The following is a 9,311-nucleotide window of genomic DNA, read 5'->3' as shown; positions in this document are numbered from 1 at the left end:
ATTAAGAGAGTGTGCAAAACCCAAACTCAATACCCGAAATATTATTATTAAATATATATATATATATATATATACACGACTGGAAGACGAGATAGACGACTGGTTTAAAGTTAAAGAGGAGTCCAAAGCCGAATATATCTATAATGATTGTCTTAAGGCTAAAGAGGAGGCTAGAGTCGAAAGAGTTAACGACGGGGGTTCGATTTCAATGCACGCTCTTAATGGGAGTGCTAATAATGTTACGCTCAAGATTATTGGGCAACTCAAGAAAAGAAAAATCACTATATTAATCGATAGTGGTAGTACGCATTCGTTTATTGATGAGGGTACTATATTTCAGTTGGGTTGTGTTCTAAAAGAAACAATGCCTATGGGGGTGAGTATTGTAGGCGGAGGCAGAATATTTAGTCGATTCTTATGCACGAATTTGGCTTGGAAAATGTAGAGTCATGATTTTCTACTAGACTTTCGAACGATCAAGTTGGGAGGTTGTGATATGGTTTTGGGAGTTAATTGGATGACTAAATATGGACTAGTGAGCCTTGATTTCGAGGAGAGAGTTATGAAAGCTAGGTTATCCGATGAGAAGATTCGACTGTCTGGTGATAAGGAGGGCAGTTCCTTTTATTTAATGATAGGGGAAACGTAGCTCGTAATGTGAAGAAGGGTTACGATTGTTTTGGGGGTCAACTATTTTTCATGAATGTTGAGCCAACGACTCTGTTATCAGCCCAAATTCCTGAAGGAGTAGGCCTTAACTTCGTGATTGACAGGGAGATCATGACAATTTTTAAGGTGAATGGGGAGGAACTATCTTTTGGTATGAAGGAGTAGGCCTTAACTTCGGTAGATTCCCTACGGTGAATGAAGATGAAGAATGTCGAGGTTGTCCACCTTTGTTGATTAAATATTTTCACATGAAAATGATGGTTAGAATGACCGAATTTGAGTCAGCTTTTCCTTCATTCTCTAAAATGGAAAATGAGGCTGATATGCCTGATTTTCCAGTACCTCTTTGCATTTGACCCAATGAGGATTGTACTTGTCAAAATCCTCCACATGGTGGAAGACGTTGAAGAATTTCTCCAATTTTCATGGGAAAATGTGTCATTTAGAGCCACCCTAAAAGGTGTTAACAAGGACATTAAACATCTCAGATTTGTATATCTTGTCAAGAAGGAGGCGGGAGGGAATAATGATTATTTTACTTATAACGTTTATGGGTTCGCACTAGCATTACAATTGTGGACTTATGATGTCATCAAAAGCTTTGTCTTTAAATTTGTCAGAAGGAATGAGCTTGATGAACCTTTACGCCCAAGGATAGTAGTCTATTATTCCAACAGGAAGAACACCATTCTGGAGATAAAGTATGCCCTTCAGAGCACGGTGGTGACTAAAATGGAAGAGTCCTCTATGGAGAAGAGCTTGTACATTGGGGTGGACTTTGAACAAATAGACAATTCTTTTGATAATTTGTTTGAGGAATATACAAATAGGGAGGAAAAGAAAGGCTGAAAATGAAGACAAAGATGTAGAACTTACTCCCAAACCTGCCAACATGAAGAGAAATGTTGAAGATGAAGATGTAGATATTACTCTCAAACCTGCCAAGAGAAAGAGAAAACTTGAATATGATGTAGAACATAATCCCAAACATGCTCCCAAACCTACCAAGAGTCTTACTCCACCCTATAGTCCCCTTAGTCCCCCCACCGCGACGTCAACACCTGCATCACCACCTGCATCACCACCTCCACCTGTTGTTAGATGTAATTGCGATCAGCTAAAGGAGGATGTCAAAGATATGAAAATAGACATAATGGTCATCAAAGAGAATCAACTCAATCACCATCTTCAATTGAAACAGATGGTTCTTAGTAAGGTCAACCAAATGGTTACCAACTAAATGACTATATTATTAGCCAAATTATATAAGGAGAAGAATAAGAGAAAAGAATTGAATGAGAAGAAGGAGGAGGAGAAGAAGGATGAGGTAAAAAATGAGGAGAAGAAATTTGATAAGGGTGTATAGTCGCGAGACGCGACCAACCATTGTGAAACGCAACCGACCATCGCGAGACGCGACCATACCATTGAAATGTAATTGTTCATTATAAATGGTATGGTCGCGTCTCGCGATGACAACATTGAAGTCATGCAATTGTTCATCTTCAAAATCTTTCCATTTTTCAAGTCAATCCGATCCATTCGTTCGTAGAGCGCGAGACGAGTGCACTATTGCGTATCGCGACCATACCATTTGTGACGCGACTGACCATAATATTTTTCCATTTTGTAGGAGAATGAGATAGAGTTGAAGATGAAGGTTCGGGATGAGAAGGTTAATGAGGAGAAAGTTGATGATGAGAAGGTTCACGAGGAGAATAATGATGATGAGAATAAGGATGAGAAAGTTGATGAAGAAATAAAGGGGAAGTAGAAGGTTGATGAGGAGATGAAGGAGAAGGAAAATGTTGATGATGAGAAGAAGAAGAAGGAGAAGGAGAAGGAGAAGAAGGATAATGAAATGGTGCTCATCCAATTTGTGCGACAAAAAAAGCAAGAGAAGGAGAAGGAGAAGGTGAAGGAGAAAAAGCATAAGATGAAGCAAAAGAAGGAGAAGAGGAAGAAGAAGGAGGAGGAGGAGGAGAATGTGAAGAAGAAGAAAGAAGAGAAGATGAAGCAGAAGCAAGAGGAGGAAGATGATTAGAAAGAATTCAATACTTCTCATAAAACAACATTGGACGAAAAAGAAATAATAGTAACAAGACGCCGAAGAATGATGCCTTATACACCAATACTTCAGAAAAACAGATAAAGACAAATGATCCTTTAACGGTCAATCCCCTTCTTAAACTTGAAGAACATATGCTGACTGAATTGCAAGCATGGATGAAAAATCCAAAAACCGATAAAGAAAAAAAGAAAGTCAATAATTTCCTTGCAGACAATGCATTCTTTATTAGAATTCTGAAAAGGCCCAAGTGGCTCCAAGATGAGGTAAGTCGTGCAATTCATCTTCAATGTTATGGTCACGTTACGCAACGGTACGCTTGTCTCGCGATGACACGCCCGTCTCGCAACCATACCATTGAAGTCATGCAATTATTCATTATAAATAGTTTGATTGTATATTGAATGTTTTCCATTGTATAGGAAATCGATGCTAGTTGCTTCCTTTTGAGAAAACGAATTGCCTATATCCAAAGACATATCAGAAAAATTTCACAATTGCGGATTTTATGCTCGGATGTAGGTTTAAACTACATTACCCAAAGTTTATTGTAAATCCTTACAATTATGACATAGAAGAAATTATGGAGTAGTATTGGGTTTTGAAGATAGATATATGGTTGAATGGAAAAAAGTCGATGTTATATATGTCCCATTGAACCTTAGTAACCAATACTGGGTACTATGCGTCGTGCATATACAAGAGTGGCAGATCGACGTGTATGACTGCGATTCCACAATTTATAAGGATATTAATTTATTCATTAAACCAATGTGTGAAATGTTTCCGTATATATTTCATAAGGCAACGTCTCCTCCTGAAAAAGTAAGGTTCCTCTGCTTTCTTTAGACGCCATGAAATACGAAAGACTTCCACACCCACAAGTCCCCAAAGTATTGAAGAGTGGGGACTGTGGTGTCTTTCTACTTATTTATTTGGGGTATTTGACTACTAACCTAGGTATAGAACATGTGACCTCAGATAACATGTTTTTTTGGAGAAAGAAGTGGACAGTTAAGTTATTCCATCGAATTTTAGAACCATATGTGTATTCTGTAATCCTACGTTTATGTAATGTTAATATTTTGTAATCCCATTAATATTTATCAAACATTTATTCTTTATTCTGTAATCCAAAATTGATGTAATGTTAATATTAAATAAACCAAGTCACATAATAACAACTTACATACTAGGTATTTGAAATTATTTAAACACTTAATTAACTCAAGATAGATTATATTGATTCTAGATGTTTCAATATGTTCATTAATAATGATAAGCTACTTGATGAGATAATATTTATACTTGGGTAGACAGATCAGGTGAAGATAACCCAAGAGAAACTGAATCTAAATCCGCAGAAGGGAGTCAAGTTTGTCCTATATTGTACAGTCTTTGACAACAACCCATAAGTCCATTTTGTGAATCATTTATACTCTCAACTTATATAATGAAATAATGAACCATAACATACACTAGTTCATTTTATTCTAATCTCAAACCACCAAGTCAGATATTATCAAAATCTGAAGCAATCAATAACCAATGATCATATCACCCACTATAGATCTAAAACATACCAAAAAATACAACAAATTATTTATACTTGATGGGTTACAATAATTGGTCAAGTCTCGACCCCACAAACACACACATCATCATGTTGTTACAATAAATATATTCACAATCAATATAAGAATAAATAATTAATCAATAGTCACAATATCACAAATTCAAGTTCAAACTAAATGTTCATATTGCTGAGATGATGACTCATGTTGTTGAGATGATGATGCTATTGCAGTAGATGATACATACATCACTTCTTTGCATGTTGCTCTGTTATGATCTTGACCACCACATGAGCTGCATCGTCTCGGGACCTTACGGACCTGACAGACCTCACATTGGGATGACATACGCTTTGTTATTGTCCGTCCTTTTTAACCTTAATATGTGGTTTTACGCACACATATTGTTTGATAATTTTGGAATATCCCAATCGTTTTCATCATAAATAGGATAACATGTCTCCGCATATGCATTCAACCACAAGTCGGTTGAGTAATATATGTGAACAAGAAAAATAGAACAATTCAACATGTGTGCAATTGGTTAGATAGATTCAACATGTGAGTTTAATAATACCTTGAGGCTTGAGCAGAAGTCATAAGGAATCAAATTCCGGTGACAGGAAGTAGTTAGGGCATGCGTACAAGGAAGATTGGATACTTCAAATACCCTACAAGTGCATGACTTGTCTTTCAAATTGACTTTAAAATTGGACTCACTATCATGCACAAAAAACTCGAATCGGTTAAACAGGGAGACATTATAGAATATGACTTTCTCGAATTGCTCACATAATAACTTTTCATAATTTGGAGATAAGCGTTCTTCGTGGTTGGACGCCTTTTCTCTTTTATAATGAAACCAATGTTGTATTGTGTATCTTAAATAATCAGTCATTGTTATAATGGAATACTTTATGGTATTTCTGCTATGACTATTAAAGCTCTCAGCATAATTGTTTGTAAGTTGATTGTATCACTTACCGGGGGAAAATGCTCTACTCCATCTTTGAACTCAATTTCTTCCAAATAGACAGCAATCATGTAGTCTTTAACCTTGATCCTGTCAAAATGCTGATTAAAGTTGGAGACTGTGTATGTACGAGAAGTCAAATCAAACTCTGCGTGACAGTTATCAGTTTTGAATTTGACCATAATATTTATTTTTATGTGATATATGAATGCAAAGTGGTCTACTTTTAAAAAATTGCAAACAAGGCATTAGCGATGCTTAGGTGTTTATCGAATACGAATACGAGATCATCAACTAATCCAATTGCAACTCTCAAATTTTGCATAAAATAAGCCCATGAGTTATTATTATTTGAATCAACAACACCGAATGCAACATGATATAGTTGTTCATTCACATCCAATAGTTGACATCCTACATTGTGCTTAAAAAAACTGGCATCGACGCACAATACATGATGACAACAACTTCTGAAACCTCTAATTGAGATGCTTAAAGACATAAACATATATCTGAAATGGTCGAGCTCATCTGTCTGAATGTCTGTTATGGTACCCGGATTATTTCTCCAACATGTACTAGGGTCGGCCCAGGGGCAAACCCGGAAATCCCATAGGCTGGGGCAGACCCACCCCCTGGGCAGCCCAATTCTTATTTTAAAAAAAAAATACTGTGATATTTTTTAACTTTTTTCCATTTTAAACAGTAACTTTTTTTAACTTTTCTTTTTTCTTTTCTTTTTCTTTTCAAACATGACCATCATAATCTAATTATTTTATATTATTCTTTCCTAATTTCTTAATTTAATATATATATTTTAAATTTTATAAACTACTTAAATTAATATATATTCTTATAAATTATATAAACTTCTTATACTTATAAATTCTACATAATATACTTTAACTCTATTAAAAATTTTCTAATTTTTGAATTAATTCTCAAATTTTCCAAAGTTATTTTTTTAATCATCTTTTAATTTATATACTTAAATATTTTATTATAACTATATTGATTTTTTGAATTAGGTATTTAGTAAATTAATAATTAATATGTTATTGTTAATATTTAATGCTTATGATAGATTTTAGTTATTTAGTATCAATCCAAGGAAATTAGAAATTTAGTTTTAAAATACTTCATCTCCGTTACTTAGAAACTAGTAATTAATATGATAGTTATTAGATTATAAGTTTATAAATTAGGATTTAAAATTATGTTATATATAAATAATGTCATAACATGTTTATTGAATTACTATTTGTTAATTTTTATAAAAAAAAATAATTATTTTAATATATATATTTTTTGAGTTATGACGAAGAATATAAATCAAAATAGAGTGAGGTTTTGTCCATTTCAAAAACAAACTTTTAAATCTTATAATAGAAGAATCAAACGACGAAATGATGCATGACAAAGTCATTGGTGCGCTCGATTTCTAAATTATTCAATGCAAAAAATCAAAGTTTTATCCCTTCGAGTTCGAGTCTTAGAGATGAAGACATAATTGATAGAGAAAATGACACTATTAGAAATAAAAAAATAAGTGATGAAGAAAATAATGTCATTAGAGATGAATGTGATAATGAAGAAGATGATACTTTTCAATATGAGGTTTTGAACCACCTACAAAGGATAATATTAGAGATTAATGTATCAATGAAAAAATGAGTATCATATCAAGGTGTTAATGAAGAAAATGAAAAAGAAGAAAAATGTATTGATGGAGAAGAGGAAGAAGAAGGTGTTAACGAGGATTATAGGATAAATGTGTTATTAAAGATGTGAACTACGATCTAGGAATGTGAGGAAGTATTAACGACAAAATGAAGATAATGTTAGTTGTTCGAGGTCCAATTAAGGTCATAAATGAAAATGATATATTTCCAAACGAAAATGTTCGAGGTAGACACTTTATCTTCTCTTTATTTAAAACAAAAATTTTGTATTTATGAATTAAAAATGTGGGTCTAGGGCAGCCCAACATTGCGGTCCGGCATTAACATGTACAAGTATGATGACAATTTACCATAGAAATCATCTACAGTTCATCGCACCGCAATTAAAATCTTTTCACTTAACCTTCAAGTCTTATTATAAGTCATATTTATCCCATAACTTGTCTGTATATCTTCAATTATTTTCTTAGGTATGTGGTCATGGTGATGGTTAATGTATTTACTCTTCATGCACTCCCCAATAACCCATGATAATGTTTGTAATTTTTTCTCTTGCCTCGTCAGAATTGAGCATGTGTGATGTTGGTCGAATTTCCGAATCTCAAACATCTCCGAGAATTTACCTTTCACAGCACGCAATCTTCAATTGCATTTCTCATCCACACATTTCACATACCAAAGTTGTTTTCTTGACTTCTCCACTTTGAATTCAAAATGATTAGTCATCGCATATTTATATAATCTTAGTTGAAAATTTTTTATTCTCAAACAACGCACCAACTTCCAATACGATTTCACTATTTAATGTCATCCCAAATGATCGGTCTTGATGATCGGTATGTCGAAGGAATTGATGATCACTAAGGTGTAGGTATCGATGATCACTAGGACGTGGGTGCAACTACTGGTGCGTCACTAGTAGTAGTAAGCCAGACACTAACTCGTTCCTCATAATGACGCAAAGAGTTTTCTTCTCCTGCTTCATTTTGACTTTTAAAAACACCATGCTAAAACCTATCAGGAACAACTCCTGATATATACTTTTGAGTAAGTAGTGGTAGTATACTTTCTTGACTTGAGTATGTAAATAGTGGTATCTTTTTTTGAGTAAGTGTTGACTTTTTTATAGAGACATATAGTGGTGACACAGTGCGACCGAAAATCAACCGTGATAAATAGGTGTCCACATCCTTATCTTTATCAATAACAACAGGGGGAGAATTTCGCATACCCGAAACATTATACAAAACATATGTAGATTTTTGCATGTTAAGAGTATCATAAATGATATCAACTAATTCGGCAAATATAGTATTTTGAGGTAAATCCAAAGTTTTGCATGAATTTAATCAAAAGATCTAGCAACATAAGCAATTTTCCACTCTCCATTATACAAAACAAATACTTCAGCTGAAATTTAAAACAATGAAAGGATAAATAATACTATTAGAATAAGGAGAAAAATTTGATAGCCATACCATTGAAATACAATTTTTCATTATAAATCATATGGTTGCGAGACGATCGTGCATCACGAAACGCGACCATACCATTTATAATGAACAATTGCATGACTTCAATGATATGATCGCGAGACGTTCGTGTTGTCGTGAGATGCGACCATACCATTGAAGTCATGCAATTGTTCATTATAAATGGTATGGTCGCATCTCGCGACGGCACGCTCGACTCGCGACTATACCATTTATAATGAACAATTACATCTATCAAAAACAAACAACTATACTACCAAAACAAAACAAACAAGTGTCATGCTATAAAGAAACTAACAACAAACAATGTATTTCAGAACGGAACGAAAGTATACCAATAACGGCCTCCATCGTGCTCATGGTTGTGTCGTTCTGTCCGTCGTTGAAGTTTTGTCTTCGCCGTTTAGAAAGGAGGAGAATACCAAGAAGAGGAACGGAAAAAAAAGAAATGATACAAAAAAAAATGGAAGAAATTATAATAAATATTAAAGACATTCTTAACTTTTCACATGCCATCACTCGCTGACGTGAAAAGATATTTTTGTCCGAAAGGGTCTATAATTTCATCAAATTTTGAGTATATAAGAGTGTAAATTATTTTAGAAAAAATCAATTTTAATAAATCATGCCAACATTTTAAATATATGTTTACTATTTTTTCTCCACTATTTGCCTAACTTATTATATTTGAATCAATGGCAAGTAGGGATTATGTTTTAAAAGTAAGATTCCTACTAACATAGGATTAGCTCATATATTGATTGATCCCTAGCCAAGGGTACAATTGTTCTGTTATGTTCATAACATCAATGAATATTTAATGAAATCATAAAACAATAGACCTTTCAAATA

The sequence above is a fragment of the Impatiens glandulifera genome, chromosome 1, assembly GCF_907164915.1.
Source record: "Impatiens glandulifera chromosome 1, dImpGla2.1, whole genome shotgun sequence".
Lineage (NCBI taxonomy): Eukaryota > Viridiplantae > Streptophyta > Magnoliopsida > Ericales > Balsaminaceae > Impatiens > Impatiens glandulifera.
The sequence above is the reverse complement of the archived record's forward strand: the minus strand, read 5'-3'. Positions refer to the sequence as shown.